The following is a 23,377-nucleotide window of genomic DNA, read 5'->3' on the forward strand; positions in this document are numbered from 1 at the left end:
ACAATACGAAAGGCTGGTGAAAATGTGAAGAAACAGTCTCTCATGCATTGCAGGCGGGAATGTAAAGTGGTATAGCCACTCCAGAAAATAGTTTGGCAGGTTCTTAAAAAACTAAAAATACAACTTACCATATGACCCAGCAATTTCACTCCTGGACATTTTTCCCAGGGAAACAAAGCTTTATGTCCACACAAAAGCCTGTATATGATTGTTCATAGCAGCTTTCTTTGTAATGGCCCCAAATTGGCAACCAACACATCCATCTATACGTAAGTAGTTACTTTGGAACATTCATACCTTGGAATACTAGCCAGCAATAAAAAAGAGCAAGCTATTGATACATGCAAACGATGGATACGTTGGATGGACCTCAAGACCTTTATGCTGAGGGGAAAAAAATTCTATGACTCTATTTATGTAACATTCTCAAAATGACACAATTATGGAGATGCAAAACAGAGGGAGTGGGTGTGCCTTATAAAGGGGTAGCACAGGGAGATCTTCATGTTGGATGGAATAGTTCTGTATCTTCATTGTGGTGGTGGTTGCCCCAGGAATCTACAGGTGATAAAAAATGCATCGAGCTATACACACATATTGTACCAATGTCAAGTTCCTGGTCTTAGTACTCTACTATAATTATATAAGATGTAACCATTGGAAGAAACTGGATACAAGGTTACATAGGCTGTCTCTGTACTACCTTTGCAACTTTCTAGGAATCTATAATTATTTCAAAAGAAAAAATTAAAAAAAGAAAGAGAGAGAATACTACAACTAGTAAGCAGAGCTGGGATTTCAGTTCACATAACCCAACCAAACCCAACCCAGTGCCGTCGAGTCAATTCCAACTCATAGCGACCCTATAGGACAGAGTAGAACTGCCCCGTAGAGTTTCTAAGGAGCGCCTGGCAGATTTGAACTGCCGACCCTTGGGTTAGCAGCTGTAGCACTTAACCACTACGCCACCAGGGTTTCCTCAGTTCACGTACTCCTCCAAAATCGAGTGCTTCAACCAGGTCAAATTACTTGCAGTTCTGCCTACCACATAATTTCCTATTTCCGTGCCTTTGCACATGCAAGCTGTTACATAGACTGACCTTCCTCAACTAGCTAGCTTTTAATTTCCTTTAAAACTCAATTCACTTGCCTTCTCCTCCAGGAAGCTTTCTCGGTTTACCATCCTCAGATTACTCCTCTTCCTCTGTATTTCCTGGGCACAGTACTTACCAACTGAACTGTAATTATTAGTTTGCTTGTTTCTGTCTCCTGCCATGAGCAAGCCACAGAAGGAAATAATATTTGCAAAGCATATACCCAATAAAGGACTTGTATCCAGATTTAAAAGCTCAATCATAAGAAAAACCACCCAATTAAAAAAAATAATGGGTTAAAGATGTGAACAGACATTTCACCAAAAAGGATAGGCAGGTGGAAAACAAGCACATGAAGAAACAAAAATGCTCAACATCATTACACTTCAGGGAAATGCAAATGAAGTCACACCCACTATAACGGCTAAGAGTAAAAATGCTGACGGTGCCAAGCGCTAGCCAGGAGTTGGAGCACCTAGAACCTGACAGAGCCATTTTAATTCTCCTGGAATCTAGATTTCTGGGTTCCTGGAATTCAAGTAAACCACCCAGGCCATTTGCCCTTAGGTATCCTTTTGAATGTTGAGCCTTAAAGGAACTGGTTCCCTAAAGTCACCTTCAAGTCAAACAATAGCATAGTTAGCAGCTTAGCAGAGAGCATTTTGCCTTAGGCACTGGGTTCTTTGGAAAATTATCTAAGTGCAGCTAGCTTTGAGAAGCCTGGCTGGAGGCTATTTTAGGATGTTTGGTATGTCCTTAGTGACCCTGTAACCAACCAGCTCTGAAACCCTGCTTGTGCTTTGATGCCAGCCCTTTAGAAATTAACAACCTATCTAATCCACTTTCAGCGCACTTTTCTGAATACTTTGGTTTTGACACCGCCCATTTCAAATCATAACTACTCACAAAAAAAAAAAAAAAATTCCGCTACACTATTTAGGTTTTCCACAACTCATGTCTAGTTGGTGACAGTGCAAAATGGCTGGATCTTTTGGAAGGTGTATGTTTTAACTTTTGAAGAAGTTGCCTAACTCTAGAAAACAGTTAGGCAACTTCTTCAAAAGTTAAAACATACACCTTCCAAAAGATCCAGCCATTCTACAATTAGATATTTATCTAAGGAAAATGGGAGCATATGTCCCTGCAAAGACTGGTTCACGAACGCTTATAGTGGCTTTAATACTCGAAAACTAGAAACAATCCAAATGGCTCTCAACTGGTGAATGAATAAACAAATTGTGGCATGCCCATACAATGGAATGCTACTTAGCAATAAAAGAATAAACTACTAATAAGCACAAGAATAAGTATCAAAGTAATTAGGCTGAATGAATGAAGAGTACATGCTGTATGATTCTATTTACATAAAGTTCTGAAAAATGCAAACTAATCTAGCAACAGAGAGCAGATTCATGATTGCCTGGAGATGGGGAACAGAGTATGGAAAGAGGCGGGAGGGAGGAATTACAAAAGCACAGGAAGGAACTTTTGGGGGTGATGATTGTATCCATTAACTTAATTGTGGGAACAGTTTCATGAGTGTGTGTATATGTACGTATGTGTCAAAGGAGATTTCCAAGGGCAGCTCGAGAGGACAAAGTAGTATAATAAAATGTGCCAAGACCTGGAGCTAGAAAACCAAAAGGGAAGAACATGCTCGGCATTTCTCAAACTGAAAGAACTGAAGAAAAAATTCAGGCCTTGAGTTGAAATATTAAAGGATTCTACGGGGAAAATATTGAACGACGCAGGACACATCAAAAGAAGATGGAATGAATACACAGAGTCATTGTACCAAAAAGAATTGGTCAATGACATTTGCCCATTTCAGGAGGTGGCACATGATCAAGAACCGACAGTACTGAAGGAAGAAGTCCAACCTGCACTGAAAGCATTGATGAAAAACAAGGCCCCAGGAACTGACAAAATACCAACTGTGATGTTTCAACAAAAAAATGCAGCACTGGAGGTACTCACTTGTCCATGTCAAGAAATCTGGAAGACAGCTACCTGGCCAACTGACTGGAAGACGTCCATATTTGCGCCCATTCCAAAGAAAGGTGCGCCAACAGAATGTGTAAATTATCGAAGAATATCAATAATATCACACACAAGGAAGATTTTGCTGAAGATTATTCAAAAGTGGTTGCAGCAGTACATCAATAGGTAACTGCCAGAAGTTCAAGCTGGATTCAGAAGAGAATGTAGAATGAGGGATAGCACTGCTGATGACAGATGGATCTTGGCTTAAAGCAGAGAATACCAGAAAGATGTTTACCTGTGTTTTATTGACTATGCAAAGGTATTTGACTGTGTGGCTCATAACAAATTATGGATAATATTTCAAAGGATGAGAATTCTAGAACTCTTAACTGTGCTCATGAGGAACCTGTACACAGACCAACAGTCAGTCATTCAAACAGAACAAGGGGATATTGCATGGTTGAAAATGAGGAAAGGTGTGCATCAGGGTCGTATTCTTTCACCATACTTATTCAATCTGTATGCTGAGAAAATAATCTGAGAAGCTGGACTATATGAAGAAGAACATGGTGTCAGGATTGGAGGAAGACTCATTAACAACCTGCAATATGTAGATGATACAACCTTCCTTTCTTAAAGTGAAGAGGACTTGAAGTACTTACTAATGAAGATCAAAGACTACAGCCTTTAGTAGGGATTACATGTCAACATAAAGAAAACAAAAATCCTCACAATTGAAGCAATAACAACATCATGATAAATGGAGAAAAACTGAAGTTGTCAAGGATTTCATTTTACTTGGATCCACAATCAATGCCCATGGAAATAGCAGTCAAGAAATCAAACGTGTTGCATTGAGTATATCTGCTATAAAAGACCTCTTCAAAGTATTAAAAGGCAAAGATGTCACTTGAGGACTAAGGTGCACCTGAGCCAAACCATGGTATTTTCAACTGCCTCATATGCAACTAGACAATGAATAAGGAAGACTGTCGAAGAATTGACACCTTTGAAATATGGGTGTTGGCAAAAAAAAATATTGAATATGCCATGGACTGCCAGAAGAACAAACAAATCTGTCTTCAAACAAGTACAGCCAGAATGCTCCTCAGAAGTGAGGATGGTGAGACTTCGTCTCACATACTTTGGATGTGTTATCAGGAGGGACCAGTTCCTGGAGAAGTATATAATGCTTGGTAAAGTAGAGTGTCAATGAAAAAGAGGAAGACCCTCAATGAGATGGAGAGATGGATTGACACAGTGGCTACAACAATGGGCTCAAGCATAACAACCATTGTGAGGATGGCACCGGACCAGGCGGTGTTTCATTCTGTTGTACATAGGGTCACTATGAGTTAGAACCAACTGGACAGCACCTAACAACAACATGTCAAAGCTCAGATTGTATACTTTAAATATGTACAGTTTGTTGTATGTCATTTATCCCTCAATAAAAAAAAAAAAAGATAGGCATCTGGAAGGCATTATGCTGAGTGAAATTAAAAAAAAAAATGAAATTAGTCAGCTGCAAAAGGACAAATACTGTATAAGACCATTATTATAAGAACTCGAGAAATAGTTTAAACAGAGAAGAGAATATTCTTTGATGGTTATGAGAGGGGGAAGTGCGGGAGGGAGGGAGGGAGGGAGGGGGCTTTCACTAATTAGATAGTAGATAAAAACGATTTTAGTTGAAGGGAAAGACAACACATAATACAGGAGAGGTCAGCACAACTGAACTAAACCAAAAGCAAAGGAGTTTCCTGAATAAACTGAATGCTTTGAAGGCCAGCATAGCAGGGGCAGGGGTTTGGGGACCATGGTGTCAGGGGCATCTAAGTCAACTGCCATAATAAAATCTTTTAAGAAAACATTTTGCATCCCACTTTGGAGAGCGGCATCTGGGGTCTTAAATGCTAGCAAGTGGCCATCTAAGATGCATCAGTTGGTCTCAATCCACATGGAGCAAAGGAGAATGAAGAACACCAAAGACTCAGGGTAATTATGAGCCCAAGAGACAGAAAGGGCCACAGAAACCAGAGACTACATCAGCCTGAGACCAGAAGGACTAGATGGTGCCCAGCTACAACCGATGACTGCCCAGACAGGGAACACAACAAAGAACCCCTGAGGGAGCAGGAGAGCAGTGGGATACAAACCCCAAATTCTCATAAAAGGACCAGACTTAATGGTCCGACTAAGACTAGATTGTTCCCGGAGGTCATGGTCCCCAGACCTTCTGTTAGCCCAAGACAGCAACCATTCCTAAAGCTAACTCTTCAGACAGGAATTGGACTGGACCATGGGATAGACAATGATACTGGTGAAGAATGAGCTTCTTGGATCAAGTAGACACATGAGAGTATGTTGGCATCTCCTGTCTGAAGGGGAGATGAGAGGGTAGAGAGGGTCAGAAGCTGGCCAAAAGGACACAAAAAAGAGAGAGTGGAGGGAAGGAGTGTGCTGTCTTATTAGGGGGACAGCAATTAGGAGTATATAGCAAGGTGTTTATAAATTTTTGTATGAGAGTCCAACTTGATTTGTAAACTTTCACTTAAAGCACAATAAAAATTAAAAAAAAAAGTAGGTATCAACTTTGTGGGGAAAACTTTACATAAATAATTATTAATCTTCATGCAAGGTAGATATAATTCAGCATATTTTACAGATGAGGAAGACCAGAAAGATGCAGCTATGATCAGGCCAAGACTCAAACCCAGGTCAAATGTCTCTAAAGCTGGGGCACTTTTCTCTCCATTGTGATGCCTTCCCTCAAGGGTAAGTTTCCAGCCTGAAGCCACAGGTGATAGCTCCCTGACCTGAGCAAGACCTTTAGGAAGGATCCGTAAGACAGAGACTGAAGGGCTGGCACTGCAGAGGCCCTCTGGCATCACTAAATTGGCACCTTCTCTCTCCTGACCTGCCATTGCCACAAATTCCTCCATCAGCCAAACCCAGCTCATAACAGGTACTAGACCAGACAGGCCAAGGCAGGAAATGGGCTGTGCCTACTCCTGAGAACATTGTTCCCTCTGAAGCCAGAGTGGTTTGGTGGGGAGGACCAGTCAGAAGCACAGACTCCAGTTCTACTTCTGCTGTAAACAAGGCCCTTCCTTTCCTCGGATTAACAAAGTCCTCCAAGGAACCCATCCAGTCCTAATTCACATTTTCTGAGTGCCCTACTGCAGTGCAATGGGTGACTTCTATATGGCCTTTCTAGCCATGATCTTGTAACTCCCACCAAATGATTGGATAGGACTATGCCAATAAAGGTGCCTGTTGCCCACCAAGCGAATTGGACAGCTTGCTAATAATGCAAATAAGGTACATGGCACTCTTATGGGGGTTAGACCATGCAAATAAGGTATATGGAGCTCTAACAAGGGCATTGGTCAGTTTTTTCATCCCACTAGGCTTAAAATGAGCCATCCCAGAGGCGGAAAGAAACGGCCTCACTATCACCGAGAAAGAAGAGCCAGGAATGGAGTGTGTCCTTTGAACCTGGGATCCCTGTGCTAAGAACCTCCTAGACCCAGGAGACAGACAGAGCTGTCACACAGGAGATGGTGAGAGACAGTGAGAAGCAGCAGCAAGAAATGGCGGCAGCAGAGGCAGAAGAACCAGACCAGCAGGAGACAGTGCAGTAAGCATCCCGGCCCACAGAGCGAGAAAGCTGAGCACCTTTGGGCAGGAAGCTTCCTGGGGTGGCTCCAGGCACTTGTCAGCAGACCTAGGCTTGCCGACCACGGAGCAAGAGAGCTGAGTGCCTTCGGGCCGAGGCTTACTGGCAGAGTGGGGTGCCTCCAAGCACTTATCAGTCAAGTTAAAGACCTTTGTAACACTTGCCGGAGCAGGGCAGGAGCTGGGGTGACCCAAGTGGCCCAAGGAGTCGAAGGTCAGGGAGAGACTTCCCTGTGGGAACAGTCCAGAAGTTGTTCTACTCTGAAGGATACCTGAGTCATTCTTGATCCTGAATTGTAACCTGTTACTTCCCTAATAAATCCCATAATCATGAGTATTGTCTGTGAGTCCTGTGTAGCCTTTGCAATGAATTCTTGAACCCAGCAGAGAAGCAGAGAATGCTGTGGGAGGGACAGATGGTTGGCTGGTGTTAGAGCTGGTAAAGATGGCGGAGGGTGGAGGCTCCTCTGACCTCTACCTTGTAAGAAGCTGCTTTGGGCTGATGCTGATAAGGATTCTCCTGCCTTCCCCTCATGAAGTCAGACAGGGAGGTCAGTGCTGCCATCAACCCATCTTTACACCTGGTAAACTGACCTTTCTCTCTTCTGAAGTAGATCAAGTGTGACAGACAAAAAGGATTCTTGATTCTCTATGAAATTGTACACTCAGCACCCCAGGCATACACACACACCTGACACCCACTTAGCGGTACCCACCCAAACTGCTCCCTCTGCCACTCCATCACCTCCCTGTGGCCCCCACCTCTCTATAAGGATCTTCCAAAGACCTTGCCTCACCCACTAGCTACTTTGTTCCCTAGTTAACAGATAAGAGCCCCTAAAATTCTGTTTTGAGGGATCTGGAAACCCCGGACACACAGAGCAATTTGAGACATAATTTCTCCCTTTACAATTCTTGAAGGAAAAGCTGGAAATAAGCAGTTACAGGATGCATGAAAAAGAGAACACTGCGCTCTTGTAGAGAGAAGCCCCTACCTGTCTTCTGTCAAACTTGCATTCCCAAGGCTGGGCCAGAAGCTCTTGCCCAAGCAGGCTGGGCAACGCAGTAGGTTTTTAGTAGCTCTATATGGGACTAGATAAAGATAAAGACAGCTAAGATAGCGGAGGAATCATCTCTTATGCAAACCTACCCATCTCACTGTCTTCTCCTGGAAAGCGCTCCAGCGGTCTGGGGGCTGAGAAGGTTCCTGTTTACACTCAGCAGGGGAACCTGAAACTGACCAGCATTGCACCTCACCTTCTGAGAAATCAAATGACCCCTTTGTTGAATGAGGGATGACCACACTAACAGGTTCTATGCATTCTTCCAGCCCTGAGGCTATTTCCTCTAAAAGGAAGAGCCCTTTCAATTTGAAAGAAACAGTACAGCATTCTGTAAAGATCCCAGCACTTTGGGTTGCAGCTATTGTGTGGCTTCAGAGAAGAATGATGTTCCCCAAGGAGAGAACTCAGCTTGTAAGAACTGGATTTGGGAGCTCCCGTATGGGCAAGTACCTGCTGAAAACACCTTTGAGAAGCTGTGGAGGCCAGACAGGCTTAGTTCAAATTTCCACTGCCAGGGAGCTGTGAAATCTTGAACAAGTTTCTTTCTCTCTTTGAGACTATTTCCTCATCTGCACCACGGGGATAAAACTACCCACTTTGTTGGCTGTTGCAAATTAAATGAGGTAATGCAGACAGAGCACAACATACAGTGCCTGGAACAATCAAGATCAACAAACACCCCTCCCTTCCTCATAGAAATACCTCCAGGTTCTCCGAATAAGATCTTCTGTACACTTTGTGGTTCACTGACTTGGAAAACCAAGTCCCTGGTGAGGAAGGGGACTTAATTCCAAGAGGTGCGTTGGGCTCTGGCAGCAGCAATAGGCGAGGGGCTGGGAAGGGCAGAACAGGGCTGGCACCTGGAGACCATCATCTATGTCCCCGGCCAACCCATTGCTGTCGAGTGGACCCCAACTCATAGCGACACTATAGGACAGGGTAGAACTGCCCCATAGAGTTTCCAAGGGTGCCTGTAAATTCAAAATGCTGACCTTTTGGTTAGCAGCCGTAGCTCTTAACCACTACACCACCAGGGTTTCCAGCTATATGCAAGGATTCACAGATCAAGGTGCCTCATGAGCAGTATTCCAGCCCCACCCAGGCCCCATCCCAGTCCCCAAGGTCTTATACCTGCGCCTCAAGCACTGATAATCACCAGCTGTGTGACCTGGCTTCTTAAAATAGAAAAAGTTCCTAAGGTCCTTTCCACCTTTGTAATTTTATGAGCCTATCTGTTTTAGAGGAAACCCTGGTGGCATAGTGGTTAAGTGCTATGGCTGCTAACCAAAGGCTCGGCAGTTCAAATTCACCAGGTGCTCCTTGGAAGCTCTATGGGGCAGTTCTACTCTGTCCTATAGGGTCGCTATGAGTCGGAATCGACTCCACGGCACTGGGTTTGGTTTTTTTGGTTTTATCTGTTTTAGAGATAAACGGGTACTTAACTGATGCCCCACCTCCAGGGCTTTGAACCCTTCAGGTTAGAAAACCTGCTGAGTCTGCATTTCCATTCCAAGTAGACTGAATCAGAATCTACATTTTAACAAGATCCCCAGCTGATTCTTACACATGGTAAATTTTGAGAACCACTGCTCTACTAGTGGAGCCCTGGTGGGGCAGCGGTTAAGATCTCAGCTGCTAACCAAAAGGTCAGCAGTTCAAATCCACCAGCTGCTCCTTGGAAGCCCTATGGGGCAGTTCTACTCTGTCCTAGAGGGTCGCTGTGAGCCGGAATCACCTCCACGGCAGTGGGTTTGGTTTGGTTTTGGTTAGTGGTTTGGTCCCTGACCAGCAGGATTAGCACTGCCTGTTAGAAATGCATGTTCTTATCAGGGATTCGAACCTGAAGGGACCTGCTGGAAGCCCTGCTGACCTCTCCCTACCCCCTCCTCCAGGACACAAGATGAGGGTAGGGAGAGGGAAGCAAGAGATTCAGAAAGTGGAGGGCAGAGGCAGGGATCCCATTATGCTATTTTATTAGCTTTAATCCGGGCAACAGCAGGACCTTGAAGAAAGAGGCTTTTGTTTAAATTTCATATTTGGCAGGAAGCGCTCCCTGTCTCATTAGAGATTATGAGTCAAAAGCTCTGGTTTCAGTCCTGGCTGTCACATCTAGCTGCACTGGGGCTTTCTTTTCACACTTTTTGGAACTTTTTGACTTTTCCAGGAAGGAAATGTGCCCCAGATGTCAGGCAGTAAAAATGGAAGGTTTTCATCTGCCTTTATGAAAGGGCGTGAGTTATTCACAGACTCCTCAAGGAGCAAGAAAGAGCCAAAGGGGGGGATGCCAACCAGTGTCTCTCTTCCAACAAATCAAAGGTTTACCTGGATCCATGAAGCCTCCTCCTTGCATGACAAGAAGCCTTACCCTGTGCAGTGCAAAACGTTTTCATTTTCACTGTCTTAGGGAACCCTCACAACTATCTCAGGAGATAGTAAAGACAGAAATTTCACTCTCATTTAGTGATTCAACTAATGTTTACTAAGCACCTACTGTTCACAGCTGAGGAAATGGAGAGATACCTAACTGACCTGTCTAATACCTCACAGCCTGTCGGTGGTAGGACAAGCACTGTACCAGCAGTGTGCTGGTAAACCAGCTCTCAAAAACAAAAAAGCCCTCTTTTACAGTGTCTGCCAATTACTATGGTGTAAATTATCTCACCATGGCTGATTTCAAGCTGCCAACAGTTTTTTAACAACCGGTTCACAAAATTCCTGAATGTATAAAAATTAACTCTCGAAAGTCTCCTCACTAGGGCCAAGTTCTCCTGACTCGTAATTGAGTTTTCTTTTGGTCTCACTTCTCTACCTCCATGCAGGGGAATCAACATTCTGTGAAAGCTTAAAAAGTAACCTTAATAGAAAACTACCTGAAAGATTGCTAACAGGGGCAGGATTTCAGGCATGTTTTATTTTCTCCCACATGAGTATTTTTCCAAATGTCCTATGAGCACATATGACTTCTATAATCAGAAAAGATCTAGGTAATTAAAATCTTTTAGTGAACTTGGTGGGTTGTTTTGCAATGACCTCCCTGCATAATTTCTGTCTTCCTTGTGTTTGAGGGGAGAGAGAGAGAGAGTGTGTGTGTGTGTGTGTGTGTGTGTATTTCATAAGAGCTCAAATTCCCTTGCAGAATAGAGCAAATGAACCTAAGTATTCACCTACATCTGGCACAGTCTTACCTGGAGGCTAAATTCATTCCCTCTGGAGTTCAAATTTCACCAGCAACTGAGAAAATACAATTCCCTGACAAGATTCCAAAAGGTCTGCTCTAAAGCATGAAAACCTTCTTTGGGAAAATGGAAACACAGGAATCAGAGAAAGAAATGGACTACAAGTCTAATTGTCTCCATGAACACTTCTCCCTCCTTTGCCATATTGTTGTTAGGTGCCATCAAGTCAGTTCCAATTCATAGTGACTCTATGTACAACAGAAGTGAACACTGCCCAGTCCTGAGCCATCCTCACAATCGTTGTTATGCTTGGGCCCATTCTTAAAGCCACTGTGTCAACCCAACTTATTGAGGGTCTTCCGCTTTTTCCCTGACCCCCTGCTTTACCAAGCATGATGTCTTTCTCCAGGGACTGGTCCCTCCTCATAACATGTCCAAAGTACGTGAGATAAAGTCTCACCATCCTTGCTTCCACAGAGCACTCTGGCCGTATTTCTTCCAAGACAGACTTGTTCATTCTTCTGGAAGTCCACGGTATAAAGACTAGGAGACCAGAAGAAATGGATGGTGCCCAACTACCGTTTCTGAATGTTTTGATCAAGGACCCAATAGATGGAGCTTGTTCAAAAGTAGAGAAAAACATGGAACAGAATGTCAAATTTTTATTGGAATTCAGACTTACTGGATATATTGAGACTGGAGGAAACCTCGAATCTATTGCCTGGAAACAACTTTTAAGCCTTGAACCAAAACTATCCCATGAACCTCATTTAATAAAGAATAATTGCTGTGAGCACTATGCTCCTTTAAACAATTATCTATATGAGATCAAATGGACAACAGTAACTCTAAAGCACAGATGAGAACTCTAAGAGGCAGAGAGCCTAAGTTAATGGTGGTAAAACAATATGGGTAGAGATAGTGAGAATGGTGACACAATGCGAAGTATGTAAATGTCTTCGTTATCCAGTGTTGTTATAACAGAAATACCACAAGTGGATGGCTTTAACAAAGAGAAATTTATTTCTTCACAGTAAAGTAGGCTAAAAGTCCAAATTCAGGGTGTCAGCTCCAGGGCAAGGCTGTCTCTCTCTGTCGGCTTTCTCATCAATCTTCCCCCAGACTAGGAACTTCTCCGCGCAGGGACCCCAGGTCCAAAGGATGCACTCCGCTCCCAGCACTGCTTTCTTGGTGGTATGAGGTCCCCCCTCTCTGCTTGCTTCCCTTTCCTTTTATCTTTTGAGAGAGAAAAGGTGGTGCAGGCCACACCCCAGGGGAACTCCCTTTACATTGGATCAGGAATGTGACCTGGTAAGAGTGTGTTACAATCCCATCCTAATCCTCTCTAACATAAAATTGCAATCACAAAATGGAGGACAACCACAGAATACTGGGAATCATGGCCTAACCAAGTTGATATACACACTTTTGGGGGGACATAATTCAATCCAATACAGTAACCATTGTCAATGAACAGTACATGTAAAAATTGTTTGCTCAGTATATTTTCACATACAAAATTTTTTTTTTTGTAAAACCTCATTTGGCCACCAACTGACCTTGCCACCCAGTTGGCTGAGGTCCAAGAAGATGGTTTGAATGAACCCGAAACAACCACCCTTTTTTTTTCCTGAACGCTGTTCCGTTGAGTGCACAGAGATTTCAAAACTATAGGAGGACGTTTCCACCATCCCACAAAGGGGGCACTCTGCCCTCTCTGTCCCCAAGCTGGGATTCAAGGGGTCTTACCTCAGTGCTGGGATGGAGACCTGGCACCAAGGCTTGGGACAGGCTCCAGGGGCCAGTTCATTTCAGCTGGGCTCCATGGTATTCACTGCTTCTCTCTGGGCGCTCAGTGCACTCTGCACAACTGGGTCTACTCCTACCTGGGGCGGGGGAGGGGTACAAAGGAGAGACTGAGCACCCAAGGCACATTTGTTAATACACTGGAGAGGGTAGGTACACTTGCTCCTCCCACTCCTAGCCCTAGCCACTCCAACTAGAGCACAGACCCTACCAGAACAGCAACCTTTACCTGAAGGAATCTGCCTCCCTCCCAGAGCCCAAACCAGCCATCCATTCACCCAGACCCAGTCCTGGCAGCAAGCAATTTCAGAGTGAGTTGCAGACTAAGCAAAGCAAACTCTACCGCAGTCACTGAATCCTTACTACTTGCTATTAAAAAACAAAAAAAAAAAAACCCATTGCTGTCGAGTCGATTCCAATTCACAGCAACCCTATAAGACAGAGTAGAACTGCTCCATAGAGTTTCCAAGGAGTGCCTGGTGGATTTGAACTGCTGACCTTTATGGTTAGCAGCCGTAGCTCTTAACCACTACGCCACCAGGGTTTCCCACTACCGGTTAGAAAAGCAAGGGTAAGAAAACTCCAGTTTCAGCCCCAAGTCTTTTGTTTACATCAGTGATTGGCTTGCAGCCGACTGATGTCAATTAACAAACACATCAAACTTGTTCACATTTCCCCTTTGGCCTATAGTATATTGTTCATAGAATGGTAAGGTGGCACAGTAGTTCGGCTGCTAACCGAAAGATCAGTTTGGTTTGAACCCACTAGCAGCTCTGTGGGAGAAAGATGTGGCAATCTGCTTCCATAAAGATTTACAGCCTTGAAAACCCTACGGGACAGTTCTACTCTGTTCCATAGGGTCGCTGTGAGTCGGAATTTGACTCGACAGCAATGGGGTTTTATATTGTTTATGCTGTTAAGATGTGAATTCAGTTTTTAATTTATTTTGGGGACATTTTTAACTGAGCCTAAATTTTCAAACCATGTGTTATGATAGCTGTTTAGGTAGATATCATTTGTTTTTAAATTAATTTTTGTTTTTTCTAGTGCCAAAGGAATTTATATTTAATTCTAGAAATTTTAGAAAATGTAATTAAGTGGAAAAAGTTACTCGTTCTTTCTCCACCCAAAGATAACTACAGATAACACACCCTTACTGGGTTTTTTGTTATGCATACTTTTTACAAAGATATAATCAAGTTAGTTATGGTTTAAGGAGCCCTGGTGGTACAGTGGTTAAGCGCTCAGCTGTTAAATAAAAGGTCAGCAGTTTGAACCCATCAGCCGCTCCACACAAGAAAGATGTGGCAGTCGGCTCCGTAAAGATCGTTGTGTGCCATCTAGACTAGCCCTGGTGGCGAAATAGTTAAGTGCTCAGCTGCTAACTGCAACGTTGGTGATTCGAACCCACCAGCAGTTCCACAGGAGAAAGACTTGGCAATCTGCTCCTGTAAAGATTACAGCCTAGGAAACCCTATGGGGGCGGTTCTACTCTGTCCTGTAGGGTTGCTACACATCAGAATCGTAGCTTTACAATGCATCAGGCGCATCTTCCCTTGTCATTTAGTGATATTTTGCAGCATCATTTTAATGCCTACATAATATGCCCCTGTATGGCGGAACTCTAAATGGTACCCAGCCCCCAACTTCTGGACATTTAAGTCTTTTCCAAGTTTTTGGCTAATTACAAATAGCGCTTGTAACTAAACCTTTAATTATTTCCTTAAGACTCAGTCTTAGATGTGGAATTCCTAGGTCAAAGAGTATACGGAATTCTCAGGCTTTAGAACAGTCTTGGCATTCTGCCTCTAGGTCTATGGTACCATGTAAACTCCCCCCAGCAATGTGCCCCTTCCTCTCAAGCCCCTCTTTCCCCCAGCAACTCACTACGAGTATGGTTTCTAGTGGAAATACATTTGGAGTTCAAGGAATATGATTTTACATTTTTCATGCTCACTCTCAGCTCAGCCCATGTCTAAGTTAAGATCCATGATGCTAAAATGAGCTTCCCTAATCAAGACTTGGAGTCCCTGGGTGGTACAAACAGTTAAGGAGCTTGGCTGTTAACCAAAAGGATGGAGGTTTGAGTCCACCCAGACGCACCCTGGAAGCAGGGGCGGATTAACCAGTAAGCAGAGTAAGTACCAGCTTGCATTGAGCAACCTAGTCACCACAGGCTTAATTGTATTTACTTGATAATCCGTGGTGAGCAATTTCACATGGGTTTCGCCACGTCTTTGCTGTGGTGGGAGACAGGTGAAGCTGTGCACTGCAGATTGGTGGGAAGGCACAATTGGGACTTTGTTCATTAGGTAATCCAGCCCTGCTCAGAAGACACAGCTGGTGATCTGCTCCCGAAAAATCAGCCATTGGAAACTCTATGAAGCACAGTTCTACTCTGACACACATGGGGTCACCATTAGTTAGAATCAACTTGAAGGCAACTGGTTTTGTTTTTTCAATCAAGGCTTGGGGGAGGGAGTGCCTGAGTAAGAATTGGCAAGGAGAAAAAAGTGAGAAACCGAAGGATAAAAAGGAATAGAAGATACACAAGGACAGTATCCACGATAAAGGGATGCTGAGACAAAAAGAGAAACCAAAGAGACCTTCAAGAGAAGGTGAATGTTGATAGGAACTAACACCAGATGAAACTGAACCTGAAGTGAGCCATTTGAGAGGATGGAAATGTCAAGGCCTCACAAAGATTCAGGGCAGAACAGGGCAAACAACAAAGGCAGGAGGTGAGATGGGGAAAAATTGCTTGCAGCACCTGGGCACTTTGCTGCTGTCTGTAACTAATGCCAAGGGAACCCCAGGAGCCAGGATCACTGTGGGGAGAGTGGGCCACAGGGAAAGATCTCTATATGCAAACCCAGCTCACATGGCGACCAGCTGGGAGCCTGCCAATCAGGAGCCTTTCTTAGAGAACAGGAGCAAAGTACTCCGCACTTCTTGACAGGAAGAAAGACCTCCCCCTCCATCTCTCTCTAGCCACCTGCCATGCCCTTCATTTTACTCCAGGCTAAACTATCCGTCAGAGATGGATAATTCACCATTTATCATCACCTGCCTTCACAGGCTTAATGGATTTCTGTGATTCTGTAACCCAGTCCAAGACCCTGGGGACCCAAGTCTCACACCATTACCTAGCCGACCAGCCCCTTGCCCACTCGCCCCTATGCAGCCTGCACTCCAACCAGAGCAATGTGCAGACTTAATAAGGGAATGTGGGTTTTCATTAAACTAAAAACCAAACCCATTGCCATCAAGTTGATTCCGCTCATGGTGACCTATGTGTTACAGAGTAGAACTGCTCCATAGGATTTTCTTGGCTATAATCTTTATGGAAGCAGATCACCAAGCCTTTCTTCCACAGTGCTGTTGGGTGGATTTGAACCACCAACCTTTAGGTTAGTTATTGTTTTTGATACTGCCATCAAGTTTTCAACTCATAGTGACCCCATGTGACAGAGTAGATTGTCCCATAGGGCTTTCTTGGTTGTAAGCTTTGCAGAAGCAGGCTGCCTTTGTGCCACCCAGGGATCTGGGTTTTTATTAGTGCTTTTTAAGGCCTTTTGAAATGGCTTGTAGACCTCCAGTATTACCAAAATAGGCAAGTCATTCAACTTGCCTACCTTGACCCTACCCCACCCACTCATACACTTGGGCCGACCCTGATGGACGCGACTTTGACTTACGGGCAACTCATCCATAAATAAGGGACTGCACTTTGGTGAGTGGCATCTAGCAAGCAGCCATCTAAGATGCATCAGTTGGTCTCAACCCACCTGGAGCAAAGGAGAATGAAGAACACCAAAGACACTGGGTAATTATGAGCCCAAGAGATAGTGCCACATAAGTCAGAGACTACATCAGCCTGAGACCAGAAGAACTAGAGGGTGCCTGGCTACAACCGATGGCTGCCCTGACAGGGAACACAACAGAGAATCCCTGATGGAATAGGTGAACAGTGGGATGCAGAACTCAAATTCTCATAAAAAGACCAGACTCAATGGTCTGACTGAGACTAGATTGATCCCGGAGGTCATGGTCCCCAGACCTTCTGTTAGCCGAAGGCTGGAACCATTCTGAAAGCCAACTCTTCACACAGGGATTGGACTGGACTGTGGAATAGAAAATGATAGTGGTGAGGAGTAAGCTTCTTGGCTCTAGTAGACACATGAGCAGTTCCTGTCTGGAAGTGAGATGAGAAGGCAGAAGGGGACAGAGGCTGGCTGAATGGACATGAGGAATACAGGGTGGGGAGGAGTGTGCTGTCTCATTAGGGGGAGAGCAACTAGGAGTACATAGCAAGGTGTATACAAATTTTTGTATAAGAAACTGGCTTGATTGGTAAACTTTCACTTAAAACACACACACACAAAAGATAATCATTATAAATAAGTGGCTGGACGAATCAGATTCTCTTTCAAAAATGCAACTATTAAAAAAAAGACTACAGTCAGCTGTAAGACAGAGCTTAAAGGACAGGTGGTGTCAGCACCATGATAAGTGAACACCAAGCACAAGATCAAATTATGGGGCTGCAGGGGGCCCTGGGGAAGGAGAGGAAGCTGGTCTACATAGAGGAGAACAGGCAGAGGCCCCATGAGAGGCAGGCGGGAACCCACACAGCAACAGTGAGGGCAGATGTTTGGTGACTTTCTAGCAGCTATGAGGCACATCTGTGTGCTCTGTCTTTCACTCCTCTGCACGTTGCCTAAATCTCTTCGATAAGCTTCTTCTTTGGTTGAGTTAGCTTGGGTGGGTCTCTGTTCCTTGGAAACAAACCTGCCCCACTTGCAACAAGCTCTCCTGGACCCTGAGGCTACAGCAACCTTGAAAGGGTAGGGAAATCAGGATAGTAGGACTAACCAGCTTGGTTCAACACATGCAAATATATGCAAATTAGGGGCCTGAGCCGAGAGGCCTGGCACCACGGGCTGGAGCAGCAGATAACCAGGTTCCTTAGAGCGAGGTAAGAAGAGTAAAAACAGGCCTCAGTCTCTGAAGAGGTTGGTTTAAATCAGCTCTGGGGTCCCAGGTGGCTCTGGCTCCTTGCAGTCTAACAGGACTCAGTGGGTCACACAGGGGCTGTCTATGATGCCGTGTATGCATTGGGGCAGGTGTGGGGGCTTTGGGCATCCAATGTGGCTACTCAGAAGCCTTTTTTTTTTTTTTTTAACTTCCTTCTGAAGTTTGTGGTGGGGTTTTTGACAGAGGAGGCTACTGGATGGGACAGTGTAGATTGCTAATGTGTAGGCTGTACTTGGCAGAAACGTAATAAAGAATAACACGGTGGTATAAACTGTAAAGAAATATAAAAGACTTTTCTATTTACCGACTTACAGGAGCCCTGGTGGTGCCGTAGTTAAGAGCTCAGCTGCTAACCAAAAGGTTGGCAGTTTAAATCTACCAGCCACTCCTTGGAAACCCTTTGGGGCAGTTCTACTCTGTCCTATAGGATTGTTATGAGCCGGAATCGACTCGAAGGCAACCGGGTTTTGTTTTTTGGTTTTTATTTAGTGACTTACTTCTATCACCCTTTATGGCATTACATGTTCAGCTCCTCAGCTCCTCTCATCCCCATTGTTGTTAGTTGCCATCAAATCGATTCTGACTCATGGCTTCCTCATGTGTACAGAGTAAACTGCTCCATAGGATTTTCAAGGCCATGACCTTTTGGAAGTGATCACCAGGCCTGTCGCCAAGGCTCCGGGTGGGTTTGAACCACCAGCCTCTCAGCTAGTAGTCAAGTGCTTAGCCATTTGTGCCACTAGCAACTCATCCCTGAGCCACCTGTATTTTCAGGCACTTGCTTACAGTTTTAGTACAGCACCCATGTAATTCACAGCGCCACTGTAATCTGTGTGGTCCCTGCTCCCTAACCTCCCTCCCTATCCCACAAGGGTCACTGGCCTTGACATCTGAATTTGTGTGTTCTCAACTTTTTCCCCCAAGGCCCAGCCAGCCAAGGTTTTACTCTTTCCTCTTGTCAAAGACTGTTCTCTATGTCTCCCTGCCCTCACTCCTCCATGCACATCCCCCCACCCTACAGCCCCTGGCAGCTCCTCCTCCAACCCCCCTTCTTCTCCCTCAGTCAGACAGAGAAGCATCCAGTAGGCACAGATTCCAAGGAAGGAAGTCGCTCAGTGGAGGCCATCTCAGCCTCATTAACTTGCTCTTGCCTCCAGCAAATGTTCCCTAAAGGTGTACAATGAGTGAGACACTGACCACAGACCCTGAGCTAGGATGTAGGGAGCCCAACAAAGCCAAAGAGCCCAAAGAAGTTCATACACTGTGCCAAGAACATACACTCTAAGAATTTCTCAGTTCTGCCCCTCAAGCCAAGACTATTTCTAAAGGGCTCTGTTTGGAGTCAGAGAATGGTTTAGCCTGTCACATGTTCTGGCCACAGGTCCCTGGCTTCGGTGAGCAATGGCCACAAGGCACACAGGAGCCTTAAGGTAAAAGATAACCCCTTTAACCTCAGACACATTAGTCTACATTATCTGAGATGTGCACAATTGTTCCGATTGTGTTTGGATATGGAAGCTAAATTAGCTAAGAGCTTATTATTGATCCTTGTACATAAAACATTCCAGGATCCAGGTCTGTACAAACTTGCTGAACACTGTGGTCAGATGAGAACGTACTGAAACCAAAACGCAATAAGAACTTCTAAAATTGGGAGGCTTCCTAGATAATTTCCACCCTTCCCTCAGAACTCTCAGCCTTCTTGATGGTGCATCTGTGGGGACCAGACCCAACATTATGGGGCTCCTGTCCTAGGCCAAGTTTTAACCATAATCCTTCCTTTACTTTGCTGACTTTAATTTCTTTTAGCAACTATTATATGCCAGGCACTTTATGTACTAAATTATTCCTTTGTTCCTCACAGAATACTATGAGATAAGGAGGTTCCTGCATAGGGCAAACGGTTTGCACTCAGCTGGTGACCGAAAGGTTGGTGGTTCAAACCCATCCTGTGGCACCACGGAAGAAAAGGCCTGGCAATCTGCTTCCATAAAGATTGCAGCCAAGAAAACCCCATCGAGCAGTTTTACTCTGCAGTGAATGAGGTAGCCATGAGTTGGGATAGACTCTACGGCACAAGACAACTACAAATGAGGCAAGGAGTATTTTCGGATAAAGAAACGGCGCTTAAGCAAGCAGCCCAGGCTCAAAGCTGGTAAAGGGCTGAGCCAGAATTCTTGACACTCGCCTGCTTCCCGGATACCTTTCTCCCCTTCAGTGTGAGGCTAAAGCTGGGCCAAAAGATCTCGGGAAAGAGCTAGAATTAAACATGAACTGAGCACTGAATACATGGGTTCTGACAGAAAGAGAAATGGTGTAAGGATTTATTTTCAGAGAACCAGAAAAGGGAAGCTCTTTGGAAGCTCTTCTACTACTGCCTTTGCCATATGCAAAATGCCCAAAGAAGGTGCTCCTAGTCATTTATTTGTGTTGTTGACATGTTCTGTACAGCAAACAGTTACTCATTTTTGATTGTGCCCATGTTAGGTGCCAGTCTGGACACATGGAGAGACACTATTAAAAATCAAAACAATGCACGCACATAATTTCTAAGGTACAGTCATACTTGCAAGGCTTATAGTGAACCATAGCAAGTCCAGCTACCCAAATGCAATGGTTCTCAACTCTGTCTATTTCTTGGAGAGTTATCTCAGTGTATCAAAATAGCATGCTTTTATGGCATTTTTTTTCAATGTTAGATATTATTCATTGATTCCCTACTACATTTTTTTAATGAGTATTTAGCTCTGTTTTACCACCATCCTGCATACCACTTCTCTTTCCCACATCCTCCTAATATAAAAAAAAATACCGCCCTTTTATTAAGTCAACGTTTGAAGTTGCGTTGTTATGACAAGATAAATCATTGCTTACAACCGAACATTGCTTTTTCCTCATTTCTGGAGCCCATTAGTGCCTCTTTTGTTCATTTGCTTAATTTTCTATGCACCTATCACTAATTCAGGGAGCCCTGGTGGCGAAGTTGGTTAAAGTAATTGACTGCTAACTGAAAGGTCAGCAGTTTGAAACCACCAGTGGCTCCTGGGGAGAAAGATGTGGCAGTCTGCTTCCATAAAGATTACAGCCTTGGAAGCCCTATGGAGCAGCTCTGCTCTGTCCTATAGGGTTGCTACGAGTTGGAATCAACTTGACAGCAATGGGGTATCACTAACTCAGCTCTCAACTTCCCAAGAAAACTATAAAACTCAACATAGTCAAATACCACCCTGTAATCAATCAATTCCCTTTTTTAAAAAATTTCTTGGGGATCTCCTTCTGGAAACTTCTTTTCTTCTACTCCAAGCTGCACAGGTTGCTCTCTGGGCTTAAAGGGAAATCCCATTTCTTCTTATTTCTTGGTTTGCTCCCTAGTGTTAGAGGAGTATGTCCATATCAGTTTCCTGAGGAAGGCTGTGTGGGCAGTAAAATAGTTGAGACTACTCATTATCCCACCCTCGTATTTGATTAATAATTTGTATGGATGTAAATTTTCAGTTGAAAATCATTTCTTCTCAGAATTTTAAAGGTATGCCTCCATTGTTTTCTAGCTTCTAGTGTTGCTGTAGAGATTTCTGTCCTCGTATGTAACTAGTTTTTTTTTTTTCTTTCCCCTATCTGGACGTTTTTTGTTGTTGTTGTTGTTATTTCACTATGATAGTCTTTGGTGTGTGTCTTTTTTTTTTTTTTTTCATTCATAGCCCTAGTCACCTAAGTAGGCCTTTCGATCCAGAAGCCCTTGTCCTTCAGTTCTGGGAACTTTTCTTGTGTTATGTCTTTTATAATTTTTCTCCTCCATAGTCTCTGGTTTGTTTTTGTTTCTTTTTTTCCGTAAGTCCCACGATTTACGTGTTAAATATCTTAGTTTGATCCTCTAATCTTACCTTTTTTTTTTTTCATTTCATTGCCTATTTTGTTTGTTTGTTTGTTTGACTTTCTGCAAGATTTCTTCCACTTTACATTCCAAAAACTCTGTTGATTTTTTATTTCTGTTATCATACTTTTAATTCCCAAGAGTTCTTTCTTATTCTCTGAGTATTCCTTTTTGTTGCATGCTGTTCTTATTTTATTAATGTAATATCTTCTCTTCTCTCTCTGAGACTAGTAATCACAGTTTTTGTGAAGTTTCTTCTGCTTCTGGTATTGTCTCTATTTCTTGTTCTTTTTGTTGTTGTTTCTTTTAGTTCCTGTCTTTCATGCTTCAGGCTTTTCTCAAATATCTGGTGATCTTTGGCTATCTTTTTAAATTTAAAAGTAAGATTCTAAAAAGCTGACTGGAAGCTGTATGTGCATAGGCAGTGGCTGTGGCCTACTGGGTCTTACCAGAGAATAATCTATCCATTCTATTTGCAGAACCCCAAATATCAATATCTATAGGCCTTTTTTCTCAGCCCGCTGAGAGACTCCTCAGGTCTCTTGACTATGGAAGGGAGAGCCCTAGCTTGCCAGCACTGTGGGAACCAAGCAGAGAAAGAGGGTTGGGGGGTAGGGAGGGTCTCTGTTCAGTATGCAGACTTGACTCATTTCCTGTTTCAGAATGGAATCTCACACACTAGCACCTCAGTGTGGCCTGCTGTGCCTGATCCTAATCAGGTCTTCAAATGGAGTGTTCTTGGGAAGACCTTTTTAAAAATGTCAGTTACCAGTAGGAAAAAAAAAAAAGAAACATTTTACAGGCATGATTGTAAAGGGCAAACATTTTAGGAAAGCATTAACAGAGCAGTTCGCTGTCTCTTATCAGAAACTCCCTGAGGTCTGATAAGTGTCTGAATTCAGAACATTTTAGGCAAGTGATATTTTACTGTAATAAAGTAAAATTCTAGCAAAGTACTATGTTGCCTAGAAGTAAATGTTACATAACACCTGCAGCAGCACGGTCTGGCAGCTCTCCATAATTACACGGATTAGTATTTCTGCAGCAAAACAAACATTTATAATAAACAGGTTAAATAAAGACTTATGAATAGCCTCCCATCAGTTCACGTCAGGTTTTGCCACCAGGAGTTAAGAATAAAACCTAGTTTTCACAGATTTTTTGGATTTGGAAATTGTAGGTAAGGGATTGTCTATGCATTTCCTATGTTCTTCCTACATGGCCCATCACATCCAGGGTATTTTTCAGGGGGACTTTGTCACTCTGTGGGGCTGCTTGTATAAAACAAGATGCAGAGAAAATGAGGCAGGTTGAGGCCTGGGTGCTGGCGGAAGGCCTGGCTCAACCAGGAGACAGTATAATGGCAAAGTCCTTGGAAGGTTTGAGCCCCAGGTCTACACTAGCAAGCTGTGTTACTCTGAGCAAGTTATTTAACCTCTCTGGGCCTCAGTTCCCTCATCTATAAATTGTGGATGACTCCAACTAATTTATAAATGTTATCATGAGGATTTAGCTAAATTCAGTCACCACGTATGTATGTGTTATTCCTGAGGCATTGGATTCTAGGGAAATGGTTGTGAACTAAAGACATGAAGGCCCTGCCCTCATGGAATTAACTTTTCAGTGAGAAAGACACAGAGTAAGTAGATGAGTCAGATGGCGTCT

At 43.8% G+C, this 23,377-nt stretch overlaps 1 protein-coding gene across 19 annotated transcripts in view; it reads right to left on the minus strand.

Moving 5' to 3' along the window:
* ST6GAL1 (ST6 beta-galactoside alpha-2,6-sialyltransferase 1) overlaps positions 1–23,377 on the minus strand; it is a 143,899-nt gene that overhangs the window by 93,987 nt on the left and 26,535 nt on the right. For 14 of the 19 annotated variants that reach the window (XM_064275721.1, XM_064275397.1, XM_064275190.1 and 11 more), the window contains one exon: positions 12,748–12,884. The exons of 1 other annotated variant lie outside the window; for it this stretch is intronic. The gene's annotated coding sequence lies outside the window, so the exon portion shown is untranslated. Of the gene's footprint in view, positions 1–12,747; positions 12,885–16,502; positions 16,593–23,377 lie in introns of all 19 variants that reach the window. 4 more of the 19 variants (XM_064274873.1, XM_064274988.1, XM_064275081.1 and 1 more) reach the window with 2 other exon arrangements.

This window comes from Loxodonta africana, chromosome 1, assembly GCF_030014295.1.
Source record: "Loxodonta africana isolate mLoxAfr1 chromosome 1, mLoxAfr1.hap2, whole genome shotgun sequence".
In the NCBI taxonomy this organism is placed as follows: Eukaryota; Metazoa; Chordata; class Mammalia; order Proboscidea; family Elephantidae; genus Loxodonta; species Loxodonta africana.